At 37.4% G+C, this 16,660-nt stretch overlaps 1 long non-coding RNA gene across 1 annotated transcript in view; it reads left to right on the top strand.

Moving 5' to 3' along the window:
• The window catches only part of LOC113232224, a 57,325-nt gene that overhangs the window by 31,212 nt on the left and 9,453 nt on the right, over positions 1-16,660 (top strand). The window contains exon 3 of the long non-coding RNA XR_003310601.1: positions 2,335-2,391. This is a non-coding gene — a long non-coding RNA (uncharacterized LOC113232224). The remainder of the gene's footprint in view (positions 1-2,334; positions 2,392-16,660) is intronic.

Below are 16,660 nucleotides of genomic sequence, written 5' to 3'. Positions count from 1 at the left end.
TAATAAATAGCATCAATATGTAAATAGTTTAATATATACACATAGGTACACAAATACATAAATAAATACGTAAAAAATACAATAAGGTAATTACTAAGGGTCGTATTCTAGTACTCTACTCAATGCTCAAGTCAGGATTGCAATGGAAACACAAGCACTGGAAATACGACCCTAATGGCAGGCACTTGAGTATGATTTCAAGTGCTTTAAACCATACTCAAATCCTGACTTGAGCATTGAGTAGACTTCTAGAATACGACCCTTAGAGAGTTAAGCAAGAAAGTGCGCTTTCAACCTTGAAGGAAGCGACTGACGGGCTAGACTGGATATGGGAAGGGAGTCTATTCCACAACTGCGTTTCACAAGAAGAAAAGGAGTTAAAAAATATCCTTCTTCAAATGAGGTGAGGTAGTGGTAAGAATGTTTGCACCTGCGGCAACGACTCAACAGATAGGGAATATTAAGCACATTTTCATAACTCGATGGTATCAATACAATTTGATAACTTAAGAGTTATAATACAGTATAAATAAATGCTAATTTTATTTAGTACTACGGTAGTATGATCATATGATGTAAAATCAGCTAAAAAGCGGGCAGTGCAGAACCAATCTTTATTGCATTTATTGAATTCGAAGCAATGTGACATGAGTGAGGCTGTGACATGAGGTGAAGTGCGAGGTGGGACATTTTTATGACATGAGGTGTTGTGACAAAGTAAGTTAGCGAGTGGTCAAACGAGTTGCCTCGTGTATGAGTAACTCAACACTAGTGTGGTGGGTCCAGGAATCTCAGCAACCACATCGGTTTGCCGAAGAATTCGGGGAGCGACCTCGGCACTCCAAGGTACTTCGCCTTGTAGTTGGCCACGCCGGAGCACTGGAGTAGGATGTGCGCAGCCGTTTCCTCCACCGTTCAGATTTGACATTGTTCTTGCTGGGAATCATTTTAGTAACAGTAGAGCTCCATGTGAAAGAGTTCGTCCAGGAAAGTACTGCCACCGTACCTATTTCTGCCGCCAAGCAGTAATGTCAGCATTACTGTGTTCCGGTTTTGAAGGGCAAGGGTGCTGGTGAAATTACAGGCACATGGGACTTGTCAACTTATGTCTCAGGGTGACGGGCGCAGTGGCAGTGCCCCTCAGATCTTTGCAATTTAAAGCTCTGAGTGGCACCGCAACTGTTGTGGACAGACGTATAGCTTACCATTAGGCGCACGACTTGTTCCTCCTGTCACTTAATATTATTAAAAAAATCGAACCCGGGATTTCATTATCAAATCAAAGAAAATTAGTTGTCATGGAAGTGGATAAAGCTTTTTGTCTATCCATTATGACTTCCTTTACGTATTCACGCGCGCACGCGTGCGCACACACATCGCAATATAATTGCCACATTATAGTATATTAATACTCGTTTCATACATTTAAAAAACCGGCTAAGACCGTGTTGGTCACGCTCCGAATAGTTCCGTAGCCGCTACGTAATTCAGTTTAATCACGTTCTGTTTCAACTTTATTTTGTAAGCAATAAGATCTAGTTTAAGTAGATTTAAAAAACGCATTTTTTCAAAGGGTTTCTTTGTATTACATTTGGGTATTCCGGGCTTAAGCTAACGAAGTTTATTCGTTACTATACAGCGTAGGTTAGCAAACTTTTTGGTTTACCGCCCACTTCGGCAAGGTAAAAAATTTCAACGCCCACCAAAACGAAAAATAATTGAAAACACGTATTTTTCATATTAACTTACACAAAAAATCACAAGGAAAAGAAAATATATGTAGTGTATTTTATATGGACAATACAGCTTTTTTTTTTCAAATTGCTTTTTTGCTTCCGAGGACTCCACTAGGACCGCTCCTCTAGGACTCTTCACTACCCCAGTGGTGGTGGTAAATATGAGCTAATTTAAACTGGAGTCGGAAGTATATTTTTTTACTTTATCTGTTTAAAAATAAAGCTGGAAATGTCGGAAATTTTGAAACGTTATTTCGCAATTAACACTGAAAAATTAAAAAACATTACGTTGTATTTTTGCTAATTAAAAGAGTCTCTCTAAACCGTATTCCTGAACGGAATAAAATTAAAGTTAACAAATTTGTAAAATTCAAATTATTTTTTGAAATAATATCTCATAATGTTACATAACTGGTACAAAGGCAAATTTGCCATTTGGCAAAAAATAACTGTACAAACAATATATAAAATATCAAATACGACGCTCAACTCAACAAACACTCTACTGCCTCCGGATTGGTTAAAATATAAATACGTGACCACTCACGGACACTTCTATTGCTTGTTTTTTGGAACTAAAAGTTATTTCCTCTTTCAGGATGAAAAAGAGGGCGCGGGACGCCAAGAAGGCGCCGTGTTGCCCAACACAATAGAGGTAAGTAACTGAAACTTCATTCCTACTATCCAACTATCCTTTGCGTCCTTTTAATACGGTTGGTTTTCGTTAAAAATTTTGTACACCTGAACTCCTAAATCGTTTACATTACTAACAGCTACGGAAGTGACGGATTAAAGGCGGTGGTAGCCTAGTGCGCGAACAGTTTTTTTAAAAATAAATAAATAAATAAATAAAAAGACATTTATTTATCCACAAAATACACATAAAACTAGTACAAATAATAAAACACCGACAACTAAAACAGAAATGTGAATAAAAAGGTTGAAGACTCAGCATTGCTGATTTTCAGTCTACACCTAAAACTATATCTATTCGCTTGCTACAACCGACCGGCAAACGGAGCACTAAATATTTAATTTATACTTAAGGTTTTTAACTAATCGGTAACTAAACAAATAAATACTACTGAATATTTAATGTATAATGTAGTAATGACACTCGGTTACTACTTACATAACTAATGAAACATGGAGGCTGTCTGTGTTGCACTTAAAAACTATAAAAGTCATAATAATTTACAAAACTACAGATATTATAAAACCAACAAAGTTAAAAAAAAAAAAAGTTTATTTATTTAGTGTTGCTACAAGTTTTAATAATAGACCAATTGCTACTAGATTTCTGTACAGACAGGAGCCATTTAAAACACATTTTTTTGAATGAATATAGCGTACTGGCATTTTTTACTGGAGGTGGCAGGTCATTCCAGCACTTACTTGCTGCAAATCGAAAACTGCCCCTGAAGAGTGCTAAACGAGGAATGACTATACCCTGTTTCAAATGAATTGAGAGTAAAGGTAAACATTGAGTGCATTGACCCGACCATAGTCGGTTTAGTGATGGGCAATTGTAGAGTAATTTACTAATCAATTATTGAATGAATCAGATCGATTAATTGAATCTGTTGGACTAACATCAAGTGAATTCCGCGCATTTGACCGTTGTAAATTGATTGAAGGTGATACATAAAAAAACGTTTCTTTATTTACGATTATTGACATTTATTGTTTAAAAGTTAGAAGTTATCAGTTAAATACAGAAAATTATGAAAATACTTGATAGTTAACAAGTCGCTAAATCGTTTGTAAGCGGTACAGAAATAAGAGTTGGTCAAATGACTTCAAGACGTAAGTTTCTGGTGATTCTTGAGGCAATCACTTACTCAAACTATGATTCACTCAATTGAACTTTTTTCCGTACATCCCTATGCAACCATAGATATTCTAGACTATGGATTGTCAAATCAATCTCAGTTTTCGGCGAAGATTTTTCAATTATGATTTTGTAATGCATAACAAACGAATATTGTTGGAAAAAGTGGTGAGATATCTAGTGGAAACCTACAAAATACACATAAAAGTGTTACTTATTCCATATAGTGAGTGAGGGGACGAGCAAGTCGTGCGCCTGATGGCAAACGACACGCCTGTCGTAACAGTTTCAGTGCCACTCAGAGCTTTAAATCGCAAAGATTTGAGGGGCACTGCCACCACGCCCGCCACTCTGAGACATTACTTCACTAGTCCCATTTTCATTTCACCGCGCTCACGCCGCGCGGTCGCAGCGTGGAGACCGCGTTGCTGCCGCGCAACAACCGCGTGCATCTAACTGTCATGGCAAAGTATACTCTTAGCTTTTACGTTCTAACTTAAATGAGCATCCCGGGTGCGCAAGCGAGACTGGCTTATCTTTGATCTACGCGGCCGGGTATTTTGATGTTGTTGCCTAGTAAATACAATTCAGATTCGCCATTAATGTGCGTGGTAACTGGACGGTAGCCGCGCGGCGGCCGCGCGAAAACTTTCGCGACGTGTCACTGACCCACCCTTTAAATTATATGTATCTATATGTCGGTGCCTGTAATAGATTAATAATATTCGTTAAAATTAATTAATCTTCATATTTTCTTAAATCTTTGTAATGACGCTGAATGTTGTCTTCGATGTCTTTTTATTTGAGTAAACAAAAAAACAAAAGAGACAGTGTAACTGCAGCGTCCTGAATGAGTTCTGTATTATTAAGCATTCTTGTCAAAGAAGGATCTCAGCTACATGTACAATCATTACGGTGCCGGCGTTCAACTATGAAGCGAGTACTTTAAGTGGCGCGGGGCTGCTAGATCGCTGCTGATCTGCGTCTCCGCCACCGCGCGCGTGATTCCGCGTCTCGCGCTACCACGCGGGGCGCGGTGCAGTCTGTTAATCGTCTAAGACAAGAAAATGACGACACGTTCAAAAACAAATTGAAGTCTCTCTGACAAATGAGTGCTACTACAGTGTGAGAGATTTCATGGACTCTCCTATAAAATGATGTGAAAGAAGTGATGAATGCATGATTTCTTTCATAACGTAATGTGTGTAGTTTATGTTCTGTTTTATGTTCTGTTTTTTTTTTTTGTTAATTATTCGAGAGTACAATTAATTTGCTACAGCTCAACGGGGTATATTTGTACTTTTACCTTACCTGTGTAAGGCCTGTAGTAACGTTGTTTGCAATAAATAAATATATATATATAATGTGCGAAATTTTATTTGAAATTTACCATGGGCTTTTTGATGAAGACGAACCTCGTGATGTCGAAGAAGGTTCACAACCCTTGGAAAACGTCTGAAGTTCTCAAACCGCATTGGGCCAGCGTGGCGGACTATGGTCTCGCCTGACGGGGTACCTGTACCCAGCAGTGATATAAATAGATTGATGATAATAGTACATTAACGATGATGACGTAAATGTAAATAATTGTCAACGAAGAGTTTCGATGGATCCTTAAGCATGTGCCAAGAGTGTGTCATTTACGAGAGCTCATAAAGATCGTTGTTTGTACAAGTACTTTGGGAAGTATTGCATTAACATATTTCACTGCTTTATTTATAGCAAAATAACAAGATTCCAAATAAGTATAACGATCTGTCCTGTACCGGTATCTACAGGGTGTTTCTATTTCTGTATCTCGTAATTCATCATCTTGCCCGATGATAAATGTCTTCAGCAAATATATTCCAAATCGTGAAAATAACCTAAAGCCTCGTGTACATCAAAATGCACATAATATGTGTAGTGATTCAGACTTGCAGGCTGATTTTAATTCAAATAGGAATCGATCCGATCGGGTAGTCTCCAAATCAGATGGGTTTCCGAGCGTAAAGATGAACCTGATTCCTACTATATCTTTCTAATTTGTGAGTTATATCAACTATTGTTCCGATTTGAAATGTCAAAGTTTCCTATCGGCCAGTTGTGAATCGCAATTATGCGCCTCGACTCAGAAGAGACAGCTTAAGATAGTTCAAGGTAAACAGGTAATTCACATTAATTATTACAAATATCTATCTAAAAGCTGAAACGGATCCAACTCAGCATAATATTACAGCTCGCCTGCTGTAACGCTGGTTTTCAGTTGGCACCGCTTTTTACAAATGAGATGGCACGTAAGTACAAGTGTGATAAACATTAAAATTATAAAATGTAACTTAAATATTAACTAAAAACAAGTAGAAAAATTACTAATAGGAACTATTACATGACTGTATATGAAATACTACACTTGTCAGGGATTATTACATGAATTGAATGTATATGAAATACAGCACTTCATCATCATCGTCATATCAGCCGCAAGCCCACTGCTGAACATAGGCCTCCCCCAAAGATTTCCAGACCAGCCGATCGGACGCGACGTGCATCCATCGGTTACCTGCCGATACTAGTGCAAGTTAGGAATTATTACTCGTACATGAATTGAAGAGTCATTACAAGAATTGAATGTATGAAATACTGCTCTTCCGAGACATTAATAAAGAGGGACTAGAACTAGAAAAGGCTGTCACTACTGAAGCAAGAAATTCCATTAAATGTCACGAGTTAAAATTTTAGGAAAAAAATCATCATGTATTTTGAATTAATCATGGCAAGATTAATGCGCAAGAGTACAGTTAGGGCAATGATCTATAAAGTTAAATAGGTTCTATTGATCATTTATCAAATTGCGTCATGGTGGCTATATTTCTTTATAGATCGTATTAAATGGGGACAGGGAACTTCAAGGCTTTGGAGTTAAGCACTTCTGGCGTAACAGTAGAGGTCCTTGTGAAAGTGTTCGTCCTCGAAAGTAATGACACCAAGGCGTTTTACGATGCTTTACCTGTTCAATACAACAACACATTCAGACATCTGTAGGGCTCAGTAGCAAGGCGTGAAAATTGTCTTTAGTGAAGCCGGAGCAAAACAAAAAACATTTGCCTTAACAAGTGACGCCTTGGCGACATTAAACACAACGCTTATTAGCACACAAGATACCAGTACTCTTTATTTCACCATTTAATTATAATGTACACGTAAAATGTTATTTGATGATGCGTGGAAAATTTTAGGCAAGCCGGTTGGAATTGAGTTATATACGGACGCCTCGCCACTGGTAGGGCTAGCACGATAGGGCGCGACTAGCGGGATATCTCGCGCTTGTTCGTGCTAGCCCTAATGGGCCTGGAGCGACACTGTAGCGCTTCTGGCATGTTTATACAAGTTCGTATTGATACGTTCTGTGCCGTTGCGAGAGGTCGTGTAGACAGACAGACACAGCAGAGTAGCAATGGCTTAATTCGCGAGCTGTTTCTACCACGTCGATATACAATCGCTGGCTTATAATTGCCACGTTTGGTAGAGCTTGACTGAATTGAACTTAATTTTTTTTATAGTTTTTTTTTGTTGTTTTGACGGCACTGGTATTTTTTTGTTTTTATGTTACGCGATTATTCTTACATTTGTGAACGGATTTTGATGATTTTTTTGTTGGAAAGAGGGTACCTCAGTATTGATCCTAATTGAATTTGAAGATAATATTCCACTTCTAAGGGTGGCAAACTAAGGGTTGAATCCGGTTTCGCGCACTTTCCGGTAACCGATTTCAATGAAACTCGGCAAATATGATGTAATTTATATGCCGAGTTTGTGATATACTATGCTGAGATTATTATATTTATTTTTATCATAAAAGAATTAATAGCTTGATGTGCTCTTGACCAAGTACCTACATTACGAACATTGTTTTCCATTTTAGAATTCGATGTTTTGTATCAAAGGTTTTTGAAATTTTTATTTACGGTTATAATTTTTTAAGTGTAGCGCCAACCTTATGTTTTTTTCCCTGCTTAGCCCAATGGTTGGTACAGAATGCCTTATAATTTGTGCGAAAAATTTGAATAAATAATAATATAGGTGCATTCTAAAATACGATGCACATCAAATATTGTAACATCAAATGGTTGCAACACCGCCGCACCCGTGATACGCCTTTACTTTAGGGTTGGTAAAACTGGAATCAGCTAGTTGTTTTGTACTATAGGATGTTTTAAGCACAAACTTCGATTTACTGGTGTACTCAATTTTTTTTTATTTTTTTTTTATTGTGACTCGACAAAATGACTGCACCGCGCCTGATGGAAAGTGCGAATACAGTCCAGAGATGAGAGTAACGGATGGAAAACACAAATATCTTCACTCCGTCACTATCATTTTGCCGGTCTGGCCAAATGCTTCTTCACACTACGCTTGAAGGACCCGATGTTATAGAGGGGAGGGAATATATGCGCCGGGAGTTGGTTCCACAATTTTATGGTTCGGCATAAAAACGAATTGCCAAACTTTTTAGTGCGGGACGGTATTGAACTGACCGTCCAACTGTGGCAACGCAGTCCGGCACGGGTGGTCCGCTGATGGAAAGGAGAGGAAGGGATAATAATGATAAGGAGGTTTGTGCCATCTACCACGATCCTGTGCTAATCTCACCGATCTACTGCCCGCAACTTTGACAATGTCGTCCACCCATTTCGCTACAGGACGTACCACGTTTTCTATATCCATTTCTTGTTAACCATTCGGTTATCGCCTTAGTCCACCTGTGTTCACCACGTCTCTAAACTAACCTCGTTATCTGTTCTCCTATGTCTTGGATGTCCCGTCTACGGATTTCGGGACTCGATCTATAAGTCTGATGTCGAGCGTGACTCGCTCAATGGCCCTTTGTGCGTCTCTGGCCAAATGCTTCTTCACACTACGTTTGAAGGACCCGATGTTATAGAGGGGAGGGAATACATGGGCCGGGAGTTGGTTCCACAAATCAATAGAAAGAAAGATTATATCTGTTTTATACAAAAAGACCCATCTCAAATGTTTGTGGAATTACATCTAGATAAGACTTACAGAAAGTGGGTGAAAAAGAATAAACCGGATTCTTCCTGTAGTCTGCCAGCCTTAGAGGTAGAATATTTTGTTCAAATTTGAACGTGACCACTATTGAGGTACCCTCTTTTCAACAAAAAATCGGAGTAATCGCGTAATAAGCGTGCCAAGAGGCTTATAGGTGACTCGGAATTAGTAGAGGCGAAACTGCAGCTGCAGAAGGCAAGAGGCAAAGCTGCAGAGCCTTGAACACCGCCGTAAAGTTGCCTGCTTATAGGTATTCTACAGGATATATCACGGAGAGTGCGATGGAATTGTGTGTAATTTGATTCTGCTTTCCATCATCGGGGGGCAAGACGTGGGCTGGGATTCCACTTCAATTGTATTTCAATAAAAAATATTGTGATTCAATTGTATAGCTTCCACATTTATATGGTGAGCGAGCGTCAGCATTTATGGATAGAGAGCGGAATTCCCTGCCTGCAGACTTATACCCCCAACGCTATAATTAGTATCTTTTCAAGGCGCGAGTGAATTGTTTAGGTGTGCATGTTACATCGTCGACTACATCATCAGGTGACATGGAGGTCAAATAACTTGTTTAAAAAAAGTAATATACTCACAAAAATAAAAAAGTAGTCGAATTGAGATCTTTTTTGAAGTCGGTTAAGTACAGTTAATGCCCTAAAATACCTGACACCCTATGCGTCCTTTTGTTGTCTGAGAGCCTTTTTACGCATTCAACAGAAAAGTGTGAATGAATTCCTGCTTATTGCTTGAAATTTGTATTAAATGTGATGTAATTAAAGATCAAATTGGCTTGAACAGTTTCTTCAAATTTCATTCACTAATCGTGCAATTAGGGAGTCATACCAAATTTACGGCTCACAGACACAACAAACAACATTTAATGTTTGTTTAATACTAATATCATACTTTAGTATCATTTAAACTAATCATATAGAAAAGAAATGAAAAAGGAAGGCCAAAGAAACGATAGATGACATGGATAAAAAAGGTGTGAGTATAAAAATGACGGCTTATATGGGAGAGTGGAAGAAAAATGCATGATGTGCCGACCCCACCTAGCATGGCATAAGGACAGGAATAAGAAGAGTACAGAAAAAAAACGGGTTATTCCATTTTTGCGGTCAATTATATTCAGTACTTCGCATAGCAAAGTGGCAACCCTGCTGCAAGTCGTGCTGCGAAAACGATTGCTCGACTCGCACTATTGGCGACTGATTTTCATTTCAACACCACCCTCTGTATATCTACAATATATTACATCGTAGTTTCTCTATAATAAAGTTTAAGGCGTTGGTGGTCACTATAGATCACGTCAAATTTGTGACATTTTTTTTTATAGCAATTAATTCACACCGTTAGCAATCACGAGAAGGAAAAATAAATATATATAGTTTTTATGATATTAAGTGACGGGACGAACAAGTCCTGTGCTAAGCTGCATGCCTGTCCATGTCAGTTAGTCAAAGTCAAAGAATCATTTATATATCATATATTTTATATATTTATAAGCCACTGCTCGTTCTCTACGCTGACTTCCATGAGAAGAACGAGCTTGAAACTCTGGGAATTGCTCTTTTGTAATAAACTTAAGTCTCTAGAGCCATGTGGTCTTTCCATACATCTTTATATAACACGTAGTCTTCAATTTTGTAATATGATTTTTCAATCAAAACATTTTTAATGTAGGTTTCAAACCTAGCCAATGACAATCTTAATGTATTCTCCGGAATCTTATTGTAAAAACGTATACAGTTCCCCGTAAAATAATCGTTTACCTTAGTTAAACGGAATCGTGGTACCATGAGTTTGGACTTCGTTCTAATCTAAACGGTACACAAAACGAATCGCTCGTTTTTGCAATACAAATATGGTTTGAATGTCTGCGGCTCTACCCCACAAGATAATCCCGTAGGACATTATGTTATGGAAGTAACTAAAGTAAACTCTAGCAGTACTAACATGCCGATGCTAGTACTACTAGACTAGTTTACTCATTTCTGCAATGTAAACTCAAGGAGTATAGACTTGAACATTGCATACAATAACCAAAAAATGAACAGTAGTGATGAGATAGAGTTTCTTGGTATCATTGTAGACAGTAGATGTTCCTGGGTTTCACACATTGACCAAGTATGTACTAAAATTGACCGTTTTTCGTATGCTCTTTGGCGTCTATCTAAAACTGTTAGCCAAACTGTTGCTCTTCAGGCTTATCATGGATATGTTGTTTCAGTGATTGCTTACGGTATTTTGATCTGGGGCAATTCATGTAACATTAACAGAGTGCTTATATCTCAAAAGCGCAGCATCAGATCCATTTGCAACATTTCACCTGTAACTTCGTGCAGACCACTTTTTAAGAAATTAAATTTATTAACAGTGCCTAGTATTTATATTTTGAGTGCCTGTACCTTCGTCAAGCAAAATTATTCACTATTCAAACGACATGAACCTTTATATAACACGAGGTTTCCGGACAGGCTTACTGTACCGGTCAATATAAAAAGAGAAGTGTATCGTCGTAACTGTTTACCTATGTGTGTCAAAATATATAATTCGCTACCGATTGATTTAAAAAATACGCCAAATACAATGTTCCGAAATAGGTTATCCAAATGGTTGTCTAACTGTTGTTTTTACAAAAACACAAATAATTAGGTATTTGTTTAAATTTGACATTATTGAGACTTATTATTTTAAATGTATAAGATATTTTAATAATTATGATAGATATACTCATTTTAAGGTAAATTTGCATGCTATTACTAGCTAAGTGTGAGAACCTGTTAATAGAAATATTATATATTAAGCCAACTATGTACACCACACTTAATGCGAATAAATTATTATTATTACTATTATTTAGCTCACGTATTCTGCGGACTGCGTATGCAGCGGAGCTTAATCTGCTGAGTTGCAGTGCTACTCACGACTTTAAATCGCAAAGACTGACGGAAATCGGAAAGGCATGCCACTGCGCTCGTCACCCAGAGACAAGTTGACAAGTCCCATGTGCTTGTAATTTCACCAGCACCCTTACCTTCAAAACTAGAACGCAGTACTGTTCACATTGCTACTTGGCGGCAGAAATAGGTAAGGTTGGCAGTCTACTGCTCCTAAAAAAACCCCAAACTATATTTGAGTCTACTTTTTAATATTTCATTTTTTTTAATCGGTCATTTCGAAAAAGGTCCACTGAAAACCAGCGCTGTGGCTCCGCCGCAGTGTTTGCCGAGTTGGGCCCTTTTCTGTGCAATACACTTTTAAGCATATAATCATCATATTGTACTCATAACGTATATTGTACTGAATTAATTTATTTTCTTTTCTTCTTTCTATTTGAATGCTTTGAGATTTTCCAACAAACACAACCCTAGCGCCAAACCTAAAACACCATAGACACTGGCGTTACCCAACTTTCTATCAGATAAATGACAAATCAATAGATCAATTAAACCTTAGATCGATATCCATATTCAAATCGCACGTCAAATTAGGAGCGTAGGCGCACTAATATTGTGCAACATTTGCTGACAGATTTCACTGGGCAATGGTCTATTAAGGTCTGTGTCTTGACGTGTGCGCCACGCCGCCGCCGATTAATTTGACCGGCCTAAAATCGGCGTGGCGATTGGTTTTACTACCACGATATTCAATTTTTTTTTGTGAAACTACTTTACCAGTTTTTGTTGTAATTATTAAACAAATATCTCACGTTTAGTAAAATCCTTCAATCCGGCTGGATTCGACCCAGCGCCTTCGTCTGACACTCTCTCAACTGAGCTACGGAATGAACCAGCAGACCTTATAAATTTTTCTATGTGTTACTTGTTGGTTATAAAAATTTACTTAAAAGAAAATTTGTTCAAGTAGCCGTAAAACAGACACCAAACAGTAATCTTCACATTACTTATTTACATTCCGGTTTTAAAGGGTCTGGGTACTGGTGAAATTACAGACATGGTGACACTTGTCAACTTGCGCCTCAGGGCGACAGGCGTCGTGGCAATGTCCCTCAGATATTTGCGATTTGAAGTTATGAGTGGCTCTGCAATTGCTATAGACAGACGTGCCACTTAAGAGTCCCTATAACTTAAAATGGCTTTTGTTGATGCGGCATAACAGTGAAAGTGTAGAATCAATAACTTTAAAAAAATATATAATAAAATTGAGGACATACACTGATACGGTGTGAAAACACGATTCGTAAAAATTTTCACAATAGAAAAATAACAAACTTACCTCGAGGAAAACCGCCGAATTCAATAGGTACTTTACATATACCAATGATTTTTTTTATGTCATCTGAACTTAATAGAACACGTATAGTATTTGATTATACATTTTTCAAATAGCTTTAATATCGTTAGTAAAAAAATACATTCTACAATAAAGCCAGTATCGCTGTTGCTCGGCTCGAGCAAAATGAACCATATTAGCACAAGTGTAAAGTTTAACACGGGAAAAATTTTAATTACAGTCAGAGTCTAAGTCAAATAATCATTTATTCCACAGGTAAAATTGTTTCAGTTGAAAACGTCATTTTTTTAAGCTACTGCTCGTTCACTACGCTAACCTCCCTGAGAAGAATAAGCAAGAAACTCATTGACTTACAAATAAATGGACGACGGGTCTAATACAAAAACCACGAAAATAATGTCCCAAGTCAACCTATTTAAACGTAGTGACATGTAAGGTAATATGAAAAAGCTAAAACGTTGAATTTAAATTGTAATGTCATCGTAGTACTGTCTAATTTTGCTTGCTTCGCTGCCAGTCGAACAAACGAAGACTAAAGCGTGAATGTATACGATTTTAACGCCCTATAAGTTCGGACACTTTAGCGCGGACCCGACGTCCATATAATTGTAAGTCAATGAAGAAACTCTAGGGATTGCTCTTTTCAAATAAACTTCTATGTTAAAGAACAAAATACACTTTGGCTCGTATTCTAGAACTCTATTCAATGCTCAAGTCAGGATTGCACTGGCAATACAAGCACTGGAAATACGACCCTAATGGCAGGGACTTGAGTATGATTTCGAGTGCTTTAAACCATACTCAAATCCTGACTTGAGCATTGAGTAGAGTTCTAGAATACGACCCTTTGAATCATATTTGTGTGGAATCTAGACTCATGTTGTCTTTCCATACATCGTTATCTAACACATACTCTTCAATATGATTTTTCAATTAAAATACTTGTAATGAGCAAATGATTTCTGACGACCGTGGTAGGGAGATATGTTTCTCCCATTATACGCCATTTCCTTTTGGTGCTTGTTAGCAAAAGGTGTTTGTGGGAAAAAGAATTTGCTGACAAACATCATTAAATATTATTATTCAAGAATTATGTATTTCAGCTCTTTTTCTTTTTACTAACAAAGTCACTAAGAAAACTGTTACTACCAATTTATGGACCTGGTTGTCTGAATTAAATGTAAGTTTTAATCTTAGGAAATGATAATTTGAATATATACTCCGGAACGTTATTATAAAAACGTATAAAAGAATCGTTTATCCTAGTTAAACGAAATAGTGGTACCATGAGTTTGGGCTTAGTTCTAACGTTAATATATGGACATCTTTCTTTCTTAATGAAATTATGTATATTTTTACGGGCATACAACATATTTGAGTAAATATACTGTGATGCCACAGTCATAATACCAGTCTCCTTAAAGAGGTAAGGTAGTATCGATTCTTATCACCAGGAACACTACTTGTTCGTCCCGTCTCTCGGTATCGTAAATAAAAAGACTACTAAGTGGGAGGTATACATGGGTAGGTGACGATAATAGAACACATTCTTTCTCTCGCGTGCAGAATCGATGCCTGTATAAGCCTAGGTATTTTTAACCAGTCGAGTTCTGCACGTACAGGTAACTCTACCAGTTAACTAAGTGAAACTATGTTTAAGTAGTAAACGTAAAATGTAAACCACGCCCGGGGTCGACCGTGTATGGTCCACTTTCCAGACGCAGTTGCTTTATACCGTTTTCTTTACAGATGTAACTGCAGTTTGCTGCAACAGTATCAAACGTTGGTTAATACGAACCACGGGGCTATTTAGGACGTTATGATAATAATACTGCCTCGGTGGTCGAACGGTTACGCAGAGGTATTTTTTATAATACCAAATGTACGCGACACACTTGTTGCAGTGCCACTCAGATCTTTAAATCGCAAAGATTTTATAGGAACTCCCATGACAAGTCCTCTTCTTACCCTACTAAACTGGAACGCAGTAATGTTTACATTACTGCTTGGCGGTAGATGTAGGTAAGGCAGCTGTACTTCCTTGGACGAACTCTTATACAAGCTCGTCTGCTACTAAAAGCCTACGGCCTCCATTTATATCTCTCGTGAGTTTAGGTGTAATTGGTGGTTGTTTGTGTGTGTGTCCATGGCACCCGCGATAGAGGGTTACTCTAGTGCGGGGCTGTAAGTGTATGTTATAATTATATAGTTCGCTGGTTCTTGCACCTGAGCCCTTGATCCAGGTCTACTGTGAGGTTTTCGGGGAAAACCACTTCTACTGTTTAAAAATTTATCTTTTGTTCCCTATGATAGAGGCGAGATTCGAATAAGATGCCTAAATAATTTGCTAGACAATCGCTTCATTAGTAATTGATCTCCTTGTGAAAGAGTTCGTCCAGGGAAGTATTGCCATCTTACCTATTTCGGCAGCCAAGCGGTAATATGAGGGTGCTGGTGAAATTATAGGCACATGGGACTTGTCAACTTATGTCTTACGATGACGGGCGCAGCATAAAAAAATATACAGTGTATAATTGCGGTGAGTGAGGTGATTTCTTTTTTTTTTGTTTTTTATTTATTCAGGGAAACAAACAGTCATAAAACAGGGGTTCTACTAAAACATTGATTACAATAATTAGACCTAGAGTTCCTCAAATATAAACAAGAAATAGTGAGCAAATACGGTTCAACTACAAAACATAAGAATTATTAATAACATATCATAAAATATACAACTTAACATATATACAAGGTGAAGTCTGAAAACCAGCAAATTTCTTCAACACTGATTTAGATTTTAAGCCATCATTTTATATATGTTGAGTGTGTGCGTTATTGTGCGTTATTTATGGGATTTCACCGATTAAAAAAAAATTAAACCTGCATATAAACCAAAATACTAAACTGAAATTATAATTTAAAAGCAACGTGTATTTTATGCTGTTTCAATTGTAATAAGGTATAAATTTCGACTCGACATCGAAGCATCGCAACACATTTCTCCTTGCGGCATTGAGGAGCACGCTAGAGAATACCTCGGCGGTATGCCTATATGGTTATTTCATAATCTATGAAAGAAAGATACATCTAATTAAAATTTCCTTTGGTCCCACAGCTCTAGTAAATTTTGTTATTGTAAATTGTCTTATACTTTCACAAGTGCTGATAGTCCTTTTATGACACTTTGTTATTGTAGATAGATTTATTGTTCAGTACAGTTGTAAGAGTCCCACACGACCTTTATGTAATTAAAACAAAAATTATTTTTCATTAACATCAAATAATAGACTTTTTAGTAGCGGTACAGCTCCGTGTGAAAGAGTTCGTCCAGGGATGTAGTGGCAACTTATATATTTCTGCCGCCAAGCAGTAATGTGAACGGTTCCGGTTTTGAAGGGTGCTGGTGAACTTACAGGCAAATGGGACTTGTCAACTTATTTCTCAGGGTGACAGGCGATTTGAAACTCTGAGTGGCACTGCAACTGTTGTGGGTAGACGTGTCACTTACCTTTAAACTTTTTGATTACTTGTAAACACGATAGTTCTACCTATGTAAGTACTTGAAGGAGGTTGCAGCAGCATCAGATCAATTTATGAATACACACATCAAAAGTGTCTAGGGATCAAGTGAATATTTTTGAAATAAAAATTATTTAAGCAATATTTACCAAATCCAGTCTTCCAGGACGACTTCTTACTTTAATGCTTATGTTTTATTTAACCGCTTACCCCTATATTTAATTAAAATAAACTAAAATTGATGTTTTTGCAAATTGTG

The sequence above is a fragment of the Hyposmocoma kahamanoa genome, unplaced genomic scaffold (genome assembly GCF_003589595.1).
Source record: "Hyposmocoma kahamanoa isolate Upper Pololo Valley unplaced genomic scaffold, ASM358959v1 67, whole genome shotgun sequence".
Classification (NCBI taxonomy): Eukaryota; Metazoa; Arthropoda; class Insecta; order Lepidoptera; family Cosmopterigidae; genus Hyposmocoma; species Hyposmocoma kahamanoa.
The sequence above is the reverse complement of the archived record's forward strand: the minus strand, read 5'-3'. Positions and strand labels throughout refer to the sequence as shown.